At 39.5% G+C, this 22,998-nt stretch overlaps 1 protein-coding gene across 4 annotated transcripts in view; it reads left to right on the plus strand.

Annotated features, from left to right (window-relative positions):
- Nucleotides 1–22,998, plus strand: part of PLCL2 (phospholipase C like 2) — a 184,941-nt gene that overhangs the window by 56,489 nt on the left and 105,454 nt on the right. The gene's annotated exons all lie outside the window — the stretch shown is intronic.

Consider the following 22,998-nt stretch of genomic DNA (forward strand, 5'->3'; position numbering starts at 1 on the left):
AAGGTGGGAGAGGCAGGAGAGGTTTGCCCTGAGGAAGGGCCTGTGGAAGAATGGGTTTGAGGTCTCTAAGTTAGCTATGGGGTGGAATAGTGTAGGGACCTTGCTCTAGGAGAGGAGACAGCAGCAAGCCCAGACACCATCTGGTCCACTGGAGGAACTTCAGAGTGTCTGAGGGAGAGTGGGGAAGAGGAGGCCAGCAAGGTAATCAGGGGTTGGGATATCCACAACTCTTGGCAAGTGGTAAGGAGTTGGGACTTAGCAGGGAGGCCACTGGAGGCTTTCACGAGGGGTGTGAAGTCTTGTGTAAAAAAGTCTCATTTGGACTGCCAGGTGGAGAGTGAACTGGAGAGGGATGGGATGCTATGCAGGGAGCTGTTGCAGTAATCCAGGTGAGGGGCGATTGCTGGACGTGGGTGTGGAGGCAGAGACACGGCCCCCTGGGTGCTGAGTTAAGAAAGAACTATAAACAGTGCACTTAATACATACCTCTTTATGAACCTTCCCTATTGTTTCTTTTTTTAAGTTTTATTTATTTAAGTAATCTCTACACCGAACATGGGGCTCGAACTCACGACCCTGAGATCAAGAGTCGCTTGCTCTTCTGATTGAGCCACCCAGGTGACCCCGCCCCCGTTTTGTTTCTTTTGATTAAACCCTGGAAGTGGAATTGCTGAGTCAAAGGAAATGAGAATTTTAAATCTTTTAATAATGTAGTCAAATCGCTTCCCTAGAGGCTTTACCAATTTACAGGTCTGCTGGTAATTAGGATGCTGCCAGTTCCCCACAGCTTCTCCTTCACTGGGTGTCACCATCAGTGTGACTGGACACCAATCTAATAAGCAGACAATGCTTACCTTTCCTCCGTTTTAATTTGTTTCTGTGAGTACTGGTGAACTGGAAATTTTTTCATGTATATGCATGAATTATATTTCTACAAATTGCAATATTCATGTTTTTTGTTTATTTTTCTCTTCAACCTTGTATCTTTTTGATTTCTAGGGACTCCATAAATATTTAACCCTTTGTCTTTTATATATGTTGCCCTATTTGTTGTAATGTCCCTTTAATTTGTTATTCTGCTTACCTTTGTTTGTTGTTTCATTGAGCAGAAACATTGTGTTTAAATGTAATAAAATGTTTTTTTGTTTTTGTTTTTGTTTTTTAATTTATTTATTTGTCAGAGAGAGAGAGAGAGAGAGAAAGCATAGCAGGGGAAGCAGCAGGCAGAGGGAGAAGCAGGCTCCCCACTGAGCAAGGAGCCCAATCCGGGACTCAATCCCAGGACCCTGGGATCATGACCTGAGCCGAAGGCAGACGCTTAACCGACTGAGCCACCCAGGTGTCCCTGTAATAAAATGTTTTGTTCATGCTTTCTGCCTTTAGTTTATCCATAAAGTCCTTCCTCAACCCTGGGTTACATAAATATTGGAATTTGTCTAGGTATTCATATTTACTTACTTTCATTTTCTACCTTTAAATACTTAACTAATCAGGATTTTTTCATGTAAGATGTGAGGTGGGAATCTACCTTTTTAGTTTCCAATCATTAAAGAAAAAAGTTAAAAAAATTTTTTTTCTGAAAGCAAAAATCAGGATCCTGCCCCCGCCCCATCCAGCAAAGAATTTTTATGCAGTTTGTGTAGGGAGGCAGTCTCAGAGATTTGATTTAGAAATATTGGAATTTCTGAGGATTTTGATATTATTATACATGGTCAAAAGAATCCAATGTATGGGAAAATTAAGGTCATAAAATATTGCGCATGGTTTACGTGATTGCAATTTGCATTTCATCAACTCAGAGTTATCTTTTCTTCTTTGAAACATTAATTCATGTTGAAATGACTTTTCAGGTGGACGATGGCTCTAATCTTTGTATATTCATAGGTTCCTTTCTACACAGAATGCCCCAAATAGCCCATTCTCTTGACTACGGTAGAGGAAATCAGAACAAGACCAAAGATTAAAGTGTTGACCCACAGTACTAAAGCAAAGCCTCAAAATGACTCAAGAAATCTTAGAAAATAAAGTGCTGCAGTCCCTGACATTTATCATTTTGGCAGCAAGATAAACATTTCTAAACTTTCAGAAATAATTTAAGTGCTTAATGGAAGTGTGTGTGTGTGTGTAAATATATATATCTGTGTGTATATATATCTATATATGTAAAACACACTCTGGAGCTTGATTTGTTTTTCCTGAGAAAAAGCACTGCCCTGTTCTGCCTGTTTAGGAGAAAATCAGAGAGGCATCTGGGAATGGGACTGTTTGTATGTGCATGGCCAGAGGGGCTGTGTTGTCCCCATTAATGTGTAACCATTGGCTCTCCTGTGAAGCCATGTTTCCTACTAAATGCTGTTTGCAAGAGTCTGAGGTGTGGTTTGGTGGCCACCGAGAATGCCATGTGTATCTGTTTGATAAATTCTGTGGTTTGTCTGTTCTGTGTTTTTGCCAACTTGTTGAAAAAAAAAAAAAGCAAACAATGATACGTTAAATGTTTATAATTTTACACATTAAATTCATGTAAAATTTAAGTGTAATTGCATTCCTGAAAGAACAAAAAGCTTTCCTGGGGAGTTTTTGGAGGTGATTTGAGCTTTTTTTTTTAATTCGGGGCTCAAACTCAAAACCGTGAGATCAAGACCTGAGCTGAGACCAAGAGTGGGACACTCAACTGACTGAGCCACCCAGGCGCCCCTGATTTGGTCTTTTTTTAAGGATATAAATATTAACTATGAAAATGAACATAAGACTCTGTAAATGCATTTTGTTTCAGCAGGCTAAGCAATAGTTTTTCAAAAAGCAAAGCTATAACTGGCTACTCTGCATATCAGAGATCAATAAAAGAAGGAGTATTGGAAATCATCCTTTTTATAATTATGGCACAGGTTTTCTCATATTGTCCAAGTATAGATATTAACCCTTAAATATTTATAGTTCAGGCTTTCCAGCTTCAGCTGTATTTAGGGCTGGATAGGTCTTTGTTGCAGGGCGCTGGCCTTTGTGCAGGATATTCAGCCACATTCCTGGTCTGTACTCCTTAGATGAAAGTAGTACTCTCCCCACAAGCATGACAATTAAAAAATGTCCCCGTAAACATTGGAAAGTATCCCCTGGGGGGCATATAATCCCTGGTTGAGAACCGCTGGTGTCATCAATGCAGAGAAGGTCAGATTGGTCAGATCAGGATTTATGTTTGACTTTTCTGCGGTCTACTCTCAAGTCAGGTAGTTGTCTTCAGGGCAATAATAGGCTACTGGAAGAAACCCTTTACCTGGACTGCAGTGGAAATACAATTAAATTTCATAGCACTGAAAGTCACTAACTACATTTGTTAGATTGAAAATAAGATCAGTGAACCGAAACCTGTGGATAGGCTTGAAAATCTGGGAGGTTATTTTCTAGAAAGACTGATCAAGACTGATGTAGATCTCAGTTGATTCCAGGCAAAGGGCAGGAATCATATGGCACTTCTCTGGTAAATCAGTTATGGTCGTTTAAGTTTAGTTACTTGCTGCGCTAATGACATAAATCAAAGAACAGGATGCTTCTTTCCTAAAATAGCCTCCTGCCCTTCTAGGCTGCGCTGGCTCTGCAAGGTTTGCTGGCCTTCTCTGGACAGTTGACCTATTCAGATGAAACACCCACCTGCTGTGGAAAATCTGGAAAATCAACCAAAGCCTGTAACAAAACCCTTACTTGACTATGTATTTTAATGACTACAAGTTATCCACTTGACTAGAAATTAGTGGCGTGTATTTTCCTCTCATATGGTTCAATTTCCAGTGTTGCTTTTTAAAGATGCTTCCTTTTTTATTAACACTGGCATCACAGGTCAAACAAAAGACAAAAAGCCACAGACTAAGCCTCTAGCAGAGAATGTTGCAGTTGCATTAATTTGGGGTAATGGGTTACAGTTTTATGTTGGAAATTTTTATAGTGCAATAGAAATTACTTTATGAAAAATAGGTCTGAAAGGTGGCAATTGATGTGTAATTTGATATTCCATATTAAAATTTAGTTGCCTTACATAATTTTTAGTACTGCTTTCAACCATAACTGCCTATATAATGTACTTGTGTTAATTTGTTGTTAAATATATTTTTACTAATTACTTAACTGGAGTGAATTATAAATCCCCTACCAAAAACATTGCTTTGCTTATATTGTACAAGTAATTAGTCATATTTGGATCTGTTTTTAAAAAACCATTTTGATGATTTGAAAAAGCTTCAGATAATTAGATTAGGATGAACTGTTTCTATCCTGTATCAAATGCCTTTAATGCATTTTTAAAGGACTATAAAATAATAATTAGAACTTAGAATTATAGTCAACTTTCAGTGACCATTGCTAATAGAGGAAAGAAGAGGTATTATAGAAAACAAACAAAAAAAAGAATTTGGAAAGAAATAAAAGAAGCCTAGCCATCCTCAGTCTCTCTCTGTCCAGCCTTCATGGTTCATCTACAGTAGAAGTTGACCGGCCAGTGGTGGAGGAAGCCACAGACTCAGCAAACTATCCACTTGTGGAAGACGGTGCATTCATGGTTTTGTTGTTTTTTTTTCCCTAGCAGTTTTTCATTGGCCCTTGTCCTAAAACCTTTCCATATGAAAGCAGGATATAGGAACCCCTCCTTTTTTTTTTTTTGTATATATAGTACAAAGGTAGCAGTTTGATGACACTGATGTCAGAATCTATCATAACTGATGCCTCCTGGCAACAACCAGAACAGATGTCATTAGAGCCTCTCTTCCCTGTACCTCTTCTCCTTTTGTTAATGCCCCACCCAGACATGAATGCTTTATATCAAGGATTTACATTCTGTTTACTGCTTCCATATTTGTGTGTGAAAAAAGAGAGATGGCTAACACTGTCTAAAAATTAGAGCAGAAGAATTCAGCAATGTGAAGAAAATTGATATAAGTGTTTGAGGGAGGATATTAGTCCTGTCTCTAACTTTCATTCAACTTAAAAAGCTTATTAATAGCTAGCTATAGAGTTTGCCTGAATCATCCGACCTCATCTCTGTCTAAATATAGACATTTCTAGGAACACTGCAGATCCATGCTTTATGTTTTGGCTTCCTGCAAATCAGCTAAGGCGCATACACGCTCCTGCAAATGTTGGCAATCTAATTCTCACTGTAGATAGCACCAAGGGTGAACGGGTAATCACACACTCTTTCTTGTCATGTTTTCTTTCAGGACCATAGTCTAGGAGCTGTTGGAATTTGGATAGATCCAAACTACTAGTGTTTAGTCTTCTAGAGCTTCTAGGTCCATTGATTTAGAAAAAAATATAAATCTTTAGTCTGTGGCTTTTTCTTTTTAAATGCTTATTTTAGAAAAGTCTTTTGGTTACATTTATTGGGATGTGGCAATAATGCGACTGAAGTCATGGGACTCATCTCTGCTTCTAGCACTTAGCTTGCCAGATTCTGTTATTATATGATACTGCCTATGAAGAGGTGGTCTTCAGGGGCCTGGGGCCAAAGAGAGCAACCTTGCCTTCCACAGATATTTGTGAATGTCTGTTATGCTGGGCACACACACGCAAACAAGACCACAAACACATAAATAAATGAGAAAGCTATCAGATAAGTGCATGTTGATTATTAAAATTAGGTGAGGCAATCCAAAGGTGGTTATTTCTAGAATAAAATCAATAAAGATGGATTAGTCCTCAGTGGAACAAAAATGATTGATAGGAGTCACAGAACCTCTGAATAAAGAAGTCCAGGGTCTTGTATTTAGATTGCACAGAATACTGGGGACAGCTTTAATTGGGGTGATACTTTGTTATTTTCACTTCATCTGTTTCTATGCAAAGTAACCTATTTTAGAAAACCTCAGAACAATGTTTGCTTCCAGACACTGTAGAAGGAGAAGAAACTGAGAGACTGTTCCCCTTGTGCAGGGCAGTCAGGGAGCAGAGAGAATATCCAAGCATGTGGGTGGTGGGTGGTACCTGGGGCCTTCAGGTCTACAAACAAAAATAATTCATACTGTAGAAACAAAGTTCTGTAATTGAGACAGTGGTGCTCAAAACCCTATTCAAAATGAGAGGGCTTTGAGGGAAACCACGGAGAGTAAGAAAAAGACTCATTAAATGGTAGTTTAGCGCAAAGCATCTAGGCAGCAGCAGCTCCCGTCGTCTCTGTCCCCCTCCAGCCTCGGGGGCGACATGTCCCTCGGGCCCCTTGCCTCACCTCCAGATGCTGTCTCTAGACCAGCTTTCCTCCCTCACATCCCGAACCATCCTCCTTTAGGGCCAGCAGCCTCTGTTGGGTTTTCCTCCTTGTCATTTTTATTGCAAGGGAGTTCAGGTCTCTCTTACTGTCTCTCTCCCTCCGTCCCTCATGACTACACGTAATCTTGTGTTTGCTTTTACAAGGGCCACAACTAAGTTCCATGTTGTAAAATTTAGTCCTTTTAAAACAGGCCTTGGTGTGAGGTAGATGGGGGTTTGGATCTTGGCTCTGCTACAAACTGATCAAGTGACGTTAGGTAGGTTACTTAACCTCCCTGGGCCTTACATCATAAGATGGGATGCTAACAGCTCCTTTTGTTATAAAGACTGAATATGACACGGTATAAATGTGCATAATAAGCATCTCACTGTGTACGCAGCGCATGGTGCCAGCCCACAGGAAGTGCCTCACGAAGGGTAGTGCTGCTCCTACATCTGCACAGAGCCCGCCGTTACCTCGGCTCCCGACCCTAGGGGCCCGTGGTCCTTCTGCTGCTCCCTCCTCTGGCCCTGCATGCTGTACTCTGTACATTTGCTTCTGACCCTGCCCGCAGCCTGCAGTCTGCACTGCTCAGAGGAGGCTGCCAGGCGTCGGCCCTCGGCCTCCTGGTCTTCTCGCCACGTGGCTCCCCGCATGTGCTCATGGTTCTCCAGCTTATCTCTGTTGCCTGTCGACATTATCACTGGGATGCCCCACGTCTCTTCCCTCAGAGCGCATGAAAAACCCCATCACCTCTCAACTCGACTCTCGCAGTAGCCTCCTAGCTGTTCTTTTTCTCTTCTGTATTTGCTTTCCCTGAATGTAGTTGTCACATAGAGTGATTTCTGGAAGACAAATCCATTATTCCCTGTTAAGAACCCATCAGCCAAGGCCCTGGCCCAGCAGCATGAGCTAGAACACCTTACCTGACCCTCAAGACCTCTCTTCCCCTGGTGCCCACCTACTGGGCACCCCGTCCGTGTCAGTGCCTGCGTCACAGTAATGCTCTGATGATATCCAGTGCCGGCAGGACCGCTGACGCCCTGCATGTGCTTTGCTTCAAGCTTTGAGATGTTTGCTCGGGCCTGGAATCCCTTTCCTCCTTTCTTTGCTTAGCCCACTTTGCTTAACGTCAGCACAGACTGTGTCTGCACAAGGCCCTCTGAATCCTGAGCTGAGGCCCCGCCTCATCCCCCACAGCGCCCCGCCTACTGCTCAGACTGTCACTGTGACCCGTTTTGAAATGATTAAATAAAACTGGACAGAATGGACCAGAAGAGGAAATGCTATTTCACATGTGGGTGTATAAATGTACATAGGGTTGCTGTGTAAACTGCAGGTTTTATTGAGAGGCACAACAAAAAAATGTGAAAAGGACAGATTTGCCACGCTCTACTAAAAATGTTTGTGTTTCCCCATGGATTGTAAACCCTTCAAGGGTAAGGACTGTTCTTATTCCCTTAGCTGGAATGTTTAGTGAAGTATGTAGTCAAATAAAATCTTGTTAAATGGAATCTGCTACTACTTCTCAAAGAAGCAAGGGTGAGGGGAGATAGCGGAGTACATGAATTCCCGGGATGAATTATGTGATTGTGTGAGAGGCGGCTTCTGTGAGACCAAGTGCATCACTAACTCTGGGCCCCCGCACTGAGGCTCAGTGTCCCGTGGACCAGTTGAATCCTGTATAGGACAGCTCAGGTGAGGATCTGCTGAGGATGCTTGTGCTCTTGTGCCAGTGTGTACGAGAGATTCTGTGATCGTCACTGGGGGAAGCAGCTCTCTGTTGCTTTTGGGAGGCTGAGCTCCACCACATCAGACTGTGAAATGGCTTTGCTGCGGCCCGGGTCGCTGAGCAAGGTAAGGGCGCTCAGGTGGAAGGCTCCATATAGACTTCCCTGTGCCTTTTTCACTGGCAGGCCAGAAAACGCACCCCCGAGGCAGAGGAGTGCGTCCTTCCCTCCTGGGGGCCCACTGATGCCATTCTCAGAAGCAGCCGCAGGGCTGGAGCCTTGGGGTGCTCGCGCAGGCCATCCCCACACTTCCTCCCCCCTTGTCTTCCCTCGCTGCCCTGCTCGTGGGCCTGGACCACATGCACATGCGCCACTTTTCCCTTCTTCTGGGTTGTTCTGTCCTCTTTTTTTTTTTTTTTTTAAAGATTTTATTTACTGATTTGACAGAGAGACACAGTGAGAGAGGGAACACAAGCAGGGGGAGGGGGAGAGGGAGAAGCAGGCTCCCCATGGAGCAGGGAGCTCGATGCGGGACTCGATCCCAGGACCCTGGGACCATGACCTGAGCCGAAGGCAGACGCTTAACTGACTGAGCCGCCCAGGCGCCCTGTTCTGTCCTCTTTCCAGGCTCCTTGTCTTTCCAGCTCAGCATTGGTCCTCAGTACTCTTACCGCTTCCTCTCATCTGTCCCGCTCTCTTCTCACTCTGCCTTCTTCTTCCTCTTCCTATTCCATGCCTCTCCTCCACTGCCTTGAAGCAAAGAGTAACAGAAACCGCCGTAAACAAAGCTTGTTGTCAAGTGACTTCCACTTCTTTGGCCACCCCCACTTCGTAAAGGGAAAGGAATCTGTGATGGTGTTATAGACCACATGTTAAAAAATGATCATGGTCTTCGGGGACCATGCCTTGACTCACCTTTATCTTTGTGGGGCATAGTGTGGTGTCATGCATGGAGGAGAGAACTCAGTAATAGTTTGCTGTCCAGCTAGGGTGAATTACTAAGTATTAAGTATGGCGCTGCGATGGCTTTTTGGCGGGCTTGCCCCTAGCATCTCCCCACTCTCTCTGCTGTGCCCTGATCTGCCTCCTCCTTTCAAATGTTATTATCAGTGCTTCGTTTTATAATCCTGCCATAAATGACTTTGACACCAATGACAATCTTGACAGATTTGATATCATCAAAAATACCAGCTGAATAATCTACTTGCACTTCGTAGGTCAGATGCTTCATTTGTGAGAAGTTGGTTCTCTGAGTCTAAATGCGTGATTAACTGGGAGTACAGTTATGCTCTGTGCTAGCTCTGAAATGCTTCCACTGACAGATCGATCTCCCAGGGGCTGCTTTGCATATAGTCAGAGCCGCCAGAGAGCGGGGACTCCGCAAAGGCTTGAATGCCGGCCACTCTGGGGAGCCCGGAAGCGCGGGAGGAGCTTGGGCAGCAACGTATAAAGGAAATAGCTTTAAGAAAATCTTTCTGGATTGGCATTATTGTTTTTCTACTTTTACAAACAATGCATATTTACTATAGAAAAAAATCAGACGTAGAAAGTTTTTAAAAAGTGAAAATCATCCACTTTCTTACTGTTCCTTGTTACTGTATATTCATCTAGGCTTTTGCATATACATATAATGTGTGTGACATTTTTTAAAGGTTATTCTGAAGTGTTATTGTATTACCTGCTTTTTTAAAAAAAACACAACAACTTCGTGTAACACAGATATCTATCCATGTAATCAGTGTAGTCCGACAGCTTGTTTTAATAGTTGCAAGGTGTTTTATTACAGGGTTTTTCTGTCATTTTCAAACCAACTACATTTAAGTTGTTTCCATTTTTTCAGTATTATGAAATAAAGGATATTCTAATTAAAGCCTGTTCTAAGAAGCTTGAGTTGAACAAATAATTTGATCACCTTCTGAATCCATGCCTCCCCCTGTAAAAGCATAGAGCTGAGCTTGAGGGCCTGCTGCGTATCATATTGCAGGTTAGTTCTGGTTTAGCTTATGGCCTCACGGCTTCCGCGCGTAGCTGTGGGTGGCGGAGCTGGTGGTGGTGGTGGCTAAGGGCATGACTGCTGCACTCTGAGTGCTTACATACAAATCCCTCTTACTCCACTTATGCCTGTGTGACTTCGGGCAAGTTGTGTAACAGTGTTAAGCCTCGGCTTCCTGCTTTGTAATTGGAGATGATAATCCCAACATTCGAGTGTTGTTGTAAGGATTAAATGAAGTAATGCACCTGAAGTGCTGAGTGCGGTGCCTTACATGTAATAAGCCCTTGATGGGACACGTTCATTGATCTTTCGGCTGTTGTGATTTCTGCACCTGATCCTCTCATCGCATCAGAAGCCTACCCATTGTTCAGCCGTGAGCTCGGATGGCTCTCTACCTTTCTCCTTGGTTGCGCCAAAAACCTTGGAGTTGTCCTTGACCATTAAGGGATGAATTGTGTCTCCCCGGAATTCATACCTGGAGGTCTTAACCCCCTCAGTGCCTCAGAATGTGACTGTATTTGGGGATAGTGTTTTTTAAAGAGGTAGTTAAGGTTCAGTGGGGTCATTGGGATGGGCCCTAATCCATCAGGCCTGGTGTTCTTGTAAGAAGAGGACGCAGAGATACGCAGCTTGCAGAGGAGAAGACACCGTGAAGAGAGAGGCAGAAGATGGCCATCTGCAGGCCAAGGAGAGAAGCCTGAGGAGAAACAGCCCTGTCCACACCTGGATCTCAGCCTTCCAGCTTCCAGGGCTGTGAGAAGAGGAATTTCTGTTGTTGAAGCCATCCAGTTAGCAGAATGTTTGATATTTGTTATATTTGCCGGCTAATACAACACGTCTTTTCCTCTTGTACCCGACATTGCATCTGTTAGGAAATCCTCTCAGCTCCCCCTTGGGAATATATCCAGCATCGGATTGTTTCTTACACCTTCCACTGCTATCCGCCTTGGTCCAAGCCAACATCATCTTTAAACTGGGTGATTACAGCACCCAGAATGTGTGGCCCAAGTCTTATCATGTTACTCTTTTTCCTAAAACCCAGCTCCTGTAGAATCGAGGCTTACGTCTGTCCTGTGGACCACGAGTCATTATGTGATCTGGCCACTTGTCACCTTTAGCCTTTTCTCCAACGATCTCTTGTCTCCATCTGCTCAGCCGCTGCCACCTCCTTGCTGCTCCTGTACTGGGCACACTGCTGTGCTCATCCCTTCCTTCCACCTGGAACACTGATCCTGTGGGTGTCTGTGGTGCTCAGCTCATCTCCTTGGGCTCTGTACTCAGGTGTCTTCTCAGGCACCTCTCTCTCGTGGCCTCCGTCCGTCTGACCCTCTCTCCCCCACACACAGGACCTTGTCTTCCCTTTGTCTGGTTTTATTTATTTTTCTTCATGGTACCATCTTACATGCTATGGACTGTGCTTGTATTTTTAGGTAGCATGTTTTTGTTGTTTTTATTACACCATGAGGACTGAACTTGCCTTCATGTGCTAGATTGACTAGGCGGATCAAAAGAAAGGTTTAAAAATTATTTTTTATTGAATTTAAATTATTTTCTGTTTGGCTTAATTACTAGCATTCCAGCAGTAGTTTCCCATTTTTAAATGTTGTCCATGCTTGTCATTTCAGCTACATTATGGATTAAATAGGCTCTCCTGGGTTGCTCGGAGATTATAAGCACTGTTTATATTGTAGTTTTTGTGGGAGAATGAATTTGGAGTTGCAAAGAGGTGACTTACACAAAAATGTTTGGAATGCAACGTAATGGTGGGCAGATTTGTCATAACTGACTTTATTTTTTTGTTTTGCTTTAGATTTGGGTTCACATTTTGTTTTTCTTGTCTGTAAGTGGAATCTGCCGTGGCCTTTCCCCTTTGATTCTGTAGTTAACCCATGGAGCTAATCAAAAAGTAAAAACAAGTTGTAAGACCTATCATAAGTAATTTTATTTCAAATTTCCTCATATAATATTAAAAAATGATTAGTAGCTCTTTTTCCTTTGCCTTTTAATCAGATAATAATCAGGTAAAACCTTTCTTTTATATTCATTTTCCCACTTAAGATGAGTAAGTGAATAAATACAAGATTAAATGAATGTAACATTATGAATCATTGTTATTTTGTGTGGGAGCTCAAACAAAATTGTTGAAAGAATAGTAAATAAAGATTTTCTTAAACTCGCACCTTTGTGGGATTAGACCACTTACAGGGTGAGCTCCTCAGGAGAAGGGACCATGCCTTTGTCCCTGGAACCACACTCCATAAATGAGGCTGAAGGAATAACTATTTTGAGACAGAAAGCAAGGGCCATCTGCAGAGTCTTTGGGTGGATACATCTTAACCTGTCTGGTATTTTGGTATTTTTGAGGGACAATTCATTACATTCATAGGAAAGAAGTGTTTCAAAACAGAATATTGCGGTGCCTGGGTGGCTCAGTCTGTTAAGCGTCTGCCTTCAGTTCAGGTCTTGATCCCAGGGTCCTGAGATCGAGCCCCCACATCGGGTTCCTTGCTCAGTGGGAGCCTGCTTTTCCCTCTCCCTGGGTAGCTCCCCTTTCTCATGCTCTCTCTCTCTCTCTCAAATAAATAAAAACAGAATATCCTTCTCTTCAATGATTTTGTCTCCAGTTATTTTATTATTCCAAATAATTATAAAAATTCACTCTGAGTCAGAGTGCAAAGTATCTTTGCTACCAAAGTATTCAGTTACCTCAGTGACTGGCAAGATTTAACCACCCTCCCTGCCCCCACTGCTTTCCAGAAAGCCCTTTTATTTCTTTCTCTCTATAAAATTCTAATCAATAAAATAATTGTCGGTCAAGGATATTTCTCCAGTTACAAAAACTAATTTCTTAAAATTTAGCATTTAAAATGAGGTTAATTTGCAAGTTAATTATGGTTAGTATGATATCAATACTTGTTTCCTGTTCATTATTTTTATAAAATGGCTCATTTGATTCATTAAGGATTTCTTGTTAGGATGAAGAAAGAAAAACATGTATTTTAATTGTCCTTTCTAATTCTTCCAGCACACCTTTACATAGAATTGGTCAGCTTTAAAAAAAAAATTCAAGGGGCGCCTGGGTGGCTCAGTTGTTAAGCGTCTGACTTCAGCTCAGGTCATGATCCCAGGGTCCTGGGATCGAGTTCTGCATCAGGCTCCCTGCTCAGTGGGAAGCCTGCTTCTCCCTCTCCCGCTCCGCCTGCTTATGTTCCCTCTCTCGCTGTGTTTCTCTCTGTCAAATAAATAAATAAAATCTTTAAAAAAAATTTTGAGTAGTGTCTGGGTGGCTCAGTGGGTTAAGGGTCTGCGTTGGGGTCAGGTCATGATTCCGGGGTTCTGGAATGGAGCCCTCCCGCATCCCTTCGGGCTTCCTGCTCAGCGGGGAGTCCGTTTCTTCCTCTCCCTCTGCCCCACTCCTGACTCATGCTGTCTTTCTCAAAAAAAAAAAAATCGACTTATATATGAATGTTCTTAGCAGCATTATTCATACAACCCAAATATCCATTAACTGCTGAATGGATAATAAAATACGATACATCCGTACCATGGAGTATTGTTGGGCAATAAAAAGAAATGAAATTCTGATATGTGCTGCAGGATGGATGAACCTTGAAAACATTATGCTAAAGTGAGAGAAGCCGGTACAAAAGGCCACATATTTATAATTCCATTTATACGAAATGCCCAGAGGGGCAAATCTGTGGTAACAGAAAGTAAATGAGTAGTGGCCTAGGCCTGGGGTGGGGGTTGGAGGGCAAGGGGAGTGACTGTTAATGGGTATAATAGGATTTCTTTTTTTTTTTTTTTTAAAGATTTTATTTATTTATTTGAGAGAGAGAGAATGAGAGATAGAAAGCACGAGAGGGAAGAGGGTCAGAGGGAGAAGCAGACTCCCCGCCGAGCAGGAAGCCCGATGCGGGACTCGATCCCGGGACTCCAGGATCATGACCCGAGCCGAAGGCAGTCGCTTAACCAACTGAGCCACCCAGGCGCCCTAATAGGATTTCTTTTAAGGGTAATGAAAATGTTCTAAAGTTGATTGTGGTAATGGTTGCACACCTCTCTGAGTATCCTAAAAGTTACTGAAATCATAACATTTTACATAGATGAATTGTATGGTATATGAATTATGTCTCAATAAAGCTGTTACTAAAGATTTTGTTAGTAATTCATCCACTGATTTAATATAATCAGGAATAGACTTTAGAGGTATTCAGTGTGGTCAGTTAGATAAATATAATGTATAGTGAGCAAATGAATTTACTGAGGAAAATTCTCAACATCTCTTTGAAACGCTATTCAGTGAGGATGAATAAAGAATAAATTTTTCTTCCATAAATTTGAAAATATTATTGTACTTATGTACTGGGGAGCAGACCTCAGAGTTAACGTGTACTTAAATTTTCATTTAAGGTCTGGAAGACTGAAATAATCTGCTATGTTTCATGCGGGAACTTAGACTGTTACTGCTGTTTGCTTTGGAGATGACCTTGCTTTGGAGATGACCTTGCTAGGCAGTATCTCCAGGCCATTCATAATGTCATGGTTTGCAGAAACCATGAGAGGCAGTTGAGGTAATGCAATCGTGTGTGAATTTGGGAAATTAAAGTCACTTAATAATTAATTCTGCTTGTATGAAGGGGAAATGAGACATCATTGTGCTGCAAAGAGGTTTCAAGAAAGTATTTGTGAAAAAAAATGTTTGGGCTTCCTTTCTTCCCCTTTGAGATGGAAGACACTTTTTTTTGGCATGGGAGATCTGAAACTGTCTAGTGCTGCTCCGGTGAAGTATATTAGGAATAAATCCATCTTCAGATAGGCAATATTTATTCTGACACATTTTAAAAGTTATTTTTAATTATTAAATAATTTGTGTCATTTAAAAAAAAAATACACACATCACAGATTCTGCTAAAATTCCCCTTGACCACCGTCCTGTCCCATTTCTTTCCAGAGAGGAAGCTACTGTTACTGATTTGGTAGGTATTGTCCATGGGCTTCTAGGTCTTTTTCTCTGTATTTCATATATACACATATGTTCCTATAGAAATATGTAGTTTGGATTTGTGGTTTCTTTTAAAAAAATCCAGCAACATAGTAGTAGCATCCTGTGTTTATTTTTCTGCAACTCAGTTTTTTTCCCTTTAAAAATAGGTCTTGGAGAGACTTTTATGCCTGTATGTATAAGGTTTCATACCTTTGTTGCCTAACACGTATATGCATGTATGATAAATAACATGAATATATCATAATTGATTTAACCATTCCCCTATTGATGGTCATTTAAGCTTTTTCCCCTAATTTTTACTGTTAGGAACAGTTCAGCAGTAAAGTCCCCATATAGGACTCCTTGTGAGCATGCATGTGGGAAGCTTTTCTCTAGGGTGGGAAGCAAGAGACAGAATGGCTGGGTAGAAGGTATGCCTGTTTTCTCTTCTGAAAATGCCCAGTTGCCTGTGCCCACACTTGCTCACACTTGACATTATCAGACTTTATCTGTGGTTAAAACAAAACAAAACAAAACAAAACTCCTTGTTTTTAATTTGCACTTGCATAAGTATTCTTAAGGTTGAACAGATTTTCATGTTTAATGTCATGTTAATTTCTACTTTTACAAATTACTCTTGTATATCCTTTATCCATTTAAAAAATATTGGATTGCTTATCTTTATTGATTGACAGACATTCTTTATATATTTAAACTTTGTTTACTGATATCTTTTGTCAGGCAGAAGTTCTAAATTTAGATGTAGTCCAATGTAATCTTCCTTGGGCTCAGGAGCCCCTCCATGTCCTCCCCATTTTGTTTAATTCTCTACTGTTGCCACCTTGAATGTCTTGCCTTTTATTTTTATTTTTATTTTATTTATTTATTTTTTTTTAGGTTTTTTTGTGTGTGTGTGTGTTTTTTAAGATTTTATTTATTTATTTGAGAGAGAGAGAATGAGAGATAGAGAGCACGAGAGGGAAGAGGGTCAGAGGGAGAAGCAGACTCCCCGCTGAGCAGGGAGCCCGATGCGGGACTCTATCCCGGGACTCCAGGACCATGACCTGAGCCGAAGGCAGTCGCCTAACCAACTGAGCCACCCAGGCGCCCCTGTCTTGCCTTTTATTTTGCACTCGGCCCCACAAATTATGTTGTTGGTCCTGCTTATATGTTATTTTAGGTTTTAGGTCTTTAATTACTCTGGCATATATTTGTGTGTGACTTGTGTGAAAAAGATTTTACCGCATTTAATTTTGTGCTTTTTGCAAACAGCCAGCTAATTATTTCAACACCACGTGTTGAGCAGTTAATCCTCTTCCTGTGATTTAGAATACTACTTTTATATTTTGAATTTCTTTGTATTCATTGGGCTGTCTCTGGTGTGTGCGTTCTGTTCTGTGAATCTGGTCATCTGTTCATGCACTAGTATCATGCTGTTTTAATTACTGTTATCTTCACAGTGTTTTTTTGGTATCTGGTAGGGCCAAGACCTTTGTTCTTTTTAAGGTTGCCTCAACCCTCTGCTTTAATTTTTTGTATCAGCATGTTGATTTCTTGCAAATTCCATTTGGTATTCTGTTAGAGATTATATTAAATTTAAATATTGATTTGTGGAAAAATTAAATCTTTTTAATATTGAGATTTCTATCTAGGGACAAGATATATCTCTTCTTTAGTTACTTTATGTTTTTTCAGCAAAGTTTTATATATTTTTTCTTAACAGTCTTGTATGTCAGACCTTTTCAAATCATTATTTTGAATGGGATTTATCTCCAAGTTTTTCTAATTGATCATTGCTAATGTATATAAAAGCTAATAATTTTTCTGTTTTGATCTTGTATTTGACCTCCTTGCTGACATCCTTATATATCTAACAGTTTGCCAGTTGGTTCTCTTGGCTCTTCATGCAGACAATTTAAAAATCTGCAAATAATGACATTTTTGTGTCTTTCTTACTAATATATATGTTTAATGTATTTTTTTTCTTGAGATACTGATTTGGCTAGTATAAATCTTATTCTTCAGTTGGGATGCTTCTAGCATTTCATCATTAAATTAAAAGCTTACCATTGGTTTCTCATCGTTTCCCTTTTTCAGGTTAAGGAAAATTCTATCTCTGGTTTAAGAGTGTTATCATGAATGTTTTGCATTTAATCAAATAATTTTCTCTGCAGTAATTAACACAATCATATGATTTTTCTCTTTTAATTTAATATAGTGACTGCCTTCATAGAATTTTCTCTTATGAAAAGCTCCATTGTATTTCTGGAATAAACTCTGCCTGTTCTTGATAAATTGATTAGCAGGTATTTTTATTAAGGGCTTTTGAATCTTTGTTCATAAGCGTGAATGATCTGTGTGTTTTCTTTTTTGATGTTGTCATTGTCTGGTTTGAGTATCAGGGTCATGCTAAACCATACAATGCACAAAATCACTCTCGCCCATCCCCTAAATTAATGATTCCATCCAGAATGTCAAGGAGGGCTGAATTTGAGAAACTTTGTGCTAGACTCTAAAATAAGACGAGTAGCTTTCTATTTTTTCCCCTAAGTTCCTGAATGGTTTATATAACATAGCATTTACCTACTCTTTGAAAGTTTGGTGTAATTTACCTAAAATGATCTAAGCCTCGTGCCTTTTAAAGGGCTAGTGTTTTGACTACCTTACTAGTTTTTTCTAGGATATAGATCTCAGTAGTTTTCTTCTTCTTGAGCTAATTTTGATAATTATGTTTTCCTGGAGAATTGGCCATTTTGTTTATTTTTTTCTAATTTATCCGTATTAAATTGATTATATATTATCTACATTTTTAAAGTAATAGTTTTATTCTTTTTATTTTTATAATTCATTTTGCCAGAGATTTTCTTTGTCCTTGAAAATTAACATGTTTTGGTTTTATTGATCAACTCTACCATTTTCAGGGTTTCTTTTGTTTCTTGATTTTTTTCATTTATCAGTCTCTTATACCTTTATAAACTGCTCTTTTCCATATGTTTATCTTATTTCTCTTTTTCTAGTGTTTTGAATCAAAAGTTTAGCTACTTAGTTTTTATTGTTCTTATTTTCTACATAGGCATTTAAGGCTATGGGTTTTCCTCAGTGCTACTTGTCCAGCAGCATGAAGGCTGTGGCATACAGTGCTCCTCTATGATTCATTTTTTTTTTTTTTTACAATTGGTGATTTCCATTTTGATTTATTTTTCCTTTAACCTATAAGTTTTTTTGAAATGTGTTTTAAAATTTCTACATGTATAGAAATACTATATATAATATATAATAAATATATATACTTTTAATCAGGCAAATCTGCCACATTATTTCACCTGCATATTTTCTGTTTGGGGAATGTTTTTGAGTGCTCTTTTGTGGCCTAATACAAGATTACTTTTTGTGAATATACTAAAGACTAACGCTTATTTAATTTTGTTCAGACGCTCTCCTCTCTAGTTTTCTGTCCTTGATTTGATGGTTTCTGAGAAAAGTGTGATGAAAGTGTCTCCACGATTACTGCTTTGTCAATCAAATATGCTGATATTCAAAGTCATAAACAATTTTATAAAAAATAAGAAAGGACACATTTCTGGTTTATTTATAAAGTTCAGTTCAACCATGGTACCTGTCATATCCTAAGGAAGTAAGGAGTCACCTATCTGGATGGGGCTGTAAAAACCTAAGGACTTGATATTATAATGATATTCTTTATTATTTTAAAATACAGAGTGAGTCACAGGAATAAAAGGTACAGCATAGAGAATTTAGTCAGTGGTACTGTAATAGCATTGTATGGTGACAGATGGTAGCTACACTTGAGGTGAGCATAAAGGATAGAGTTGTCCAATCACTACGTTGTACACCTGAATCAAATGTAACATTATGTGTTAGCTGTACCCAAATAAAAAACTTTAAAAATAAATAAAATACAGAACCTGCTCTAACCACTTTTAAGAATCTCTCTTACCTAATGGAGTACTCAGAGATGCAAAGATGCTTTTCTACAGCATTTGTAATAATAAAAAATCAGAGATAAATGTCCAGTAGTAACAGTTAAATGAAGAGATATTATGTGATCTTTAAAAATCATGTATTATAGGGGCACCTGGGTGGCTCAGTTGGTCAGGCCTCCGACTCTTCTTTTCAGCTCAGGTCTTGATCTCAGGGTGGTGAGTTCAAGCCCTTTGTTGGGCTCCATGCTGGGCATGGAGCCTACTTTAAAAAAAAAAAGTATTTAAAAATCATGTTTTTAAAAAATATATTTTATATTATGGGGAATATTATTGCTGATGTCTTTATTTAACAAAGCAGGATATCAAATAGGATATGGTATGATTGCATTTTGAGAAAAACAGTATATGTACATTAAATATATGCATAGAATAAAAGGTTTTTCTAACACTTATCTCTTGAATTATGGTGTAGATAATTTCATTTTGTTCTTTACATTTGGCTGTGTTTTCAAAATTTTTACAGTGGTGATTTATTTAATAATGAAATATGTATCTTTGGAAACATCTTTTACCAAATAATTTTTTTTGTCTAGGATGAATGTGATCTAAAATCAGGGGAGCACTAACATTTAATACTGGAATATCTAACTATATAAAGGTAGAAGTGCTTTAAATGATTATGACAGATTCAATCTAAAATATGTTCAGTGACCTTTAAAGTAAAATAGTATCACGTGGGCAAAGAATAAAAAGATGATACATTTTGTGTTGGAGAATGCAAAGGAAAATTGGTGCTCTTATCTGCTGTTGGTTGTAGTGCTGGGCAGCATGTGATGGGCAGGTTCACAATAGCTGTTAAAATTTTGAATATATCCTTTGACCCAGAAAGTTCTCTGTTAGGAATTAACCTGCAGTATTTCTTATAAAAGTACAAAGGATTTCACCTTTGTGAATTTTTATTCTCAAAAAATTTAGAGAAAAAAATTCTAATACCCATCAGTATGGAACTTGTCAAATAAATTGTGCTGTATCTAAAGAAGGGAATACTATACAAGCCTTAAAAAGAAAGGGGAGTTTTATGGATAATAGCATGAAAAAATGTCCAAGATGCATTGTTGATTGAAACAAGTCACAAAATGCCATGTATAGTAGGATCCCATGTTTGTAAAATAGGACGTATGTGTACACATTCACACATACTATGTATGTGCATTAAAAATATTTTGGAGAAATATATATGAAATAGTTAACTGTACTTACCAGTGAGCAAAGGACAGACCTGAGTGACATCACTTCGTGTATCACTATAATTTTCAATTTTTACAATAAACAAGAATTACTTTAAACAAATTTTGATGAAATAAATTTTTAGGTTAAAAAAAGGTAAAAAATAGCACTGCAATCAGATACTATTATGTATATCCTTTCTGTGTGTGGTAGTACCCTAGTGGTGTAATAAGCATGTAAAATAGAATTGCTGCTCCTGAGAAGTTTGCCATTTGAAATTCTTTTTTTCACAGGTATACAACATTCATATAATTGTTAGTAACATGATAATTTGCTAGAAGTCAAATAATTACAATTGAGTAATTCCTTTTTAAAATTTTAAAAACTGAGGTATAATTGACATACAATGTTATGTTAGTTTCAGGTGTGCAATGTGATGATATCTGTAGACATTGCAAAATGATCTCACTATAGCAGGTCTAGTTAACGTTCGTCAACATAATAACAATACAATGATTTTTTTCCCTCAGTGAACTAGGGCTAACTTAATGGATGTTTATCCTCTCTGCAGTCAGATAATCCCAAGATGGTTATTTAACTTGTCCGAGAAAGGATTAGGGGTAGAATTAGTAACATGAGTGCAAACTTTAAAGAAATTCCTATGAAACAATAAAATTTGTAATGTTTGCACTGCTGTGTCTTTAATGGCAGATATAGAAGTAAATCTTAGGAGAATTTATTATTTACCATGGGTCATAAGTATCAGAGAGAGTTAAAAAGATGCATGTAAATATTTAAGTTTTGAGTTGATTTCTCATTTTCATTTAATGTACCTGATGAACTTTAAAATACCTGTTAATTCATACAATATTAAGCTGTAATTTCCACTCAATGGCATTTATATTTCTGGAGCAGTTCTATTATCCCTTCTTTAAATGCCTAGCTACCATAAACCCTTAACTGAAAGCCAAGCTTAGAAAAAGATGAGCAATAAACCATTAATAGTAGATAATTAGGAAGCTAGGTTTTTAAACAATGTTTATAGAAATGTCGCATCACTACAGCTCACATACTCCGTGTTTTCATTCTTCCATGTTTTATTTCTGGTATCTGAAAATGTACTTTTTGTACAGTAAATCTGGGTACAGTGGTCAAAGTAAAGGTGTAATAAAGCAAATTAAAAGTGCAAGCAACAGAAGCAAAAATAATTCCATGTGCAGTTGATTCCCTGAAACTTTGTAGATAGGTGAAGCCATCATTTTCCTTAGAATCATTGGCAGATACTTGAAACAAGTGATGCCTTGAATGACTGAGCTAAATTCCCGATAAGTAGATCACAAAGAGGACAAATGAAAGCACTGGCCTAAAATAATGATGTCTAATTCTTTTGTAGAAAAAGTAAAGTCACTGCAGGTAAAAGCAAGACTTCCGCTTTGAAGCACTTTTAAACCCCTGCGTTCGTTTTTGCCTTCCTCTATTCTGTACCTCTGAGCTCTAACCAAACTGACAATTTGTTTTCAGTAAGTATTTGTTTAAAACACTGTTTGAATGCACATCTGTGTCAGGAGCAATGCTGAAAGCTACGTCTCTGGAACTGTCAGAGGAAGGTTCTGGTTCCCCTTAGCTTTGCTCCTCATTGGCTGGATACCAAACCTACTTAGTAGACCTTGCCCCTGATGCCTTTACCCCTTTATTGGGATTAGGGATCTTTGCATTCTGTTCTCCACTACCAGAACTTAACTTCTACAGTTAGCCTCATCAGCACCTTAGACCATCTTCAGCTCTATATGTATCTTTCCTGCTTCCCACCCAAATGCAGAGAAAGGGGGTCCCCACTTTGCTCCTGCGCTAGCCCCTGCCTGTACCTGATGACGTAACCTTTTCCCACCTCAGTGCTTGCTCCCACCTTCATCCTCACTGACTCCAGTGTCTTCTGCCTTTCCCTCTGAATTCAACCACACACTTAAGCCTCGCTATCATAATACTATGTGCCTTTGCACTCCTATTCTCTTTTGCTCCTTTTCACTACGAAACACATTGAAGAAGTGGTTCATGGCCGCCATCTCCTGGCTTCTCCAAATGGACTTTCATTTCCACCAGTCTACAGGACAACTTCTTTCTTCAGTGCTGTCCTTGATCTTTCTGTTGCAAAACCCAAAGTCTCTTGTTCACTGTTTCTCACTTTTGCCTTTCCGCTACCCTAATGTTGCGGACTATGCCTTTTGTGAGAATTTTTTTTCTTCTGGTTTTTCTCATATTGTCCATCAAGATTGTTTTCCTACTTGTATAGCAGTTCTTCCTGGCTTGCTTTGCTGGTTACTTTCCTCCTGCTGTCTGAGTGTAGGCATCCATCATGACTCTGCCCGCGGGTCCATACTCTCCTCAATCAATAAATATTTTCTCGCTTGGAGAGCTCTCATAAGCAGCAGATAGCACGTCCACACTAACAGCTTCTACAGCGTCCTCTTATCCTTGAAGACTTATCTGGCTATCCATATGGTATCCCACCCACATTCAGAACATTTTCAGTTAGTTGTCCAACTCATGGTCCTTTCCAACCTGAAAACTTGTGATTCTTTGGGAGAAAAGAAAGTCATTTTCTCCTTAAAACTAGCTAATGCACAGAAATTATTTATTTCATCAAAGCACCATCATTATTCTGATCCCTGTAAGTGGTGCCACCTTTTCTAGTGATTTAGCTGAGAAATCTAGAAGTCTCTCTTAAGTCAACCCACGCTGTTTCCTCAGTGGCATCATGTGCTGATTTAGGTCAGTTCACCCCTGCTCAGCGCCACCACCCGGGTCCCGCTCACCTTGCCTTGCCTCTGACCTCTGGGCCATCAAGCCTAAGACTGCTCTGTGAACACCTCTGTAGCAAGCCACCAACC

Source organism: Callorhinus ursinus, unplaced genomic scaffold (assembly GCF_003265705.2).
Source record: "Callorhinus ursinus isolate GAN/ISIS: 27379988/994484 unplaced genomic scaffold, GSC_fseal_2.0 scaffold1, whole genome shotgun sequence".
NCBI lineage: Eukaryota > Metazoa > Chordata > Mammalia > Carnivora > Otariidae > Callorhinus > Callorhinus ursinus.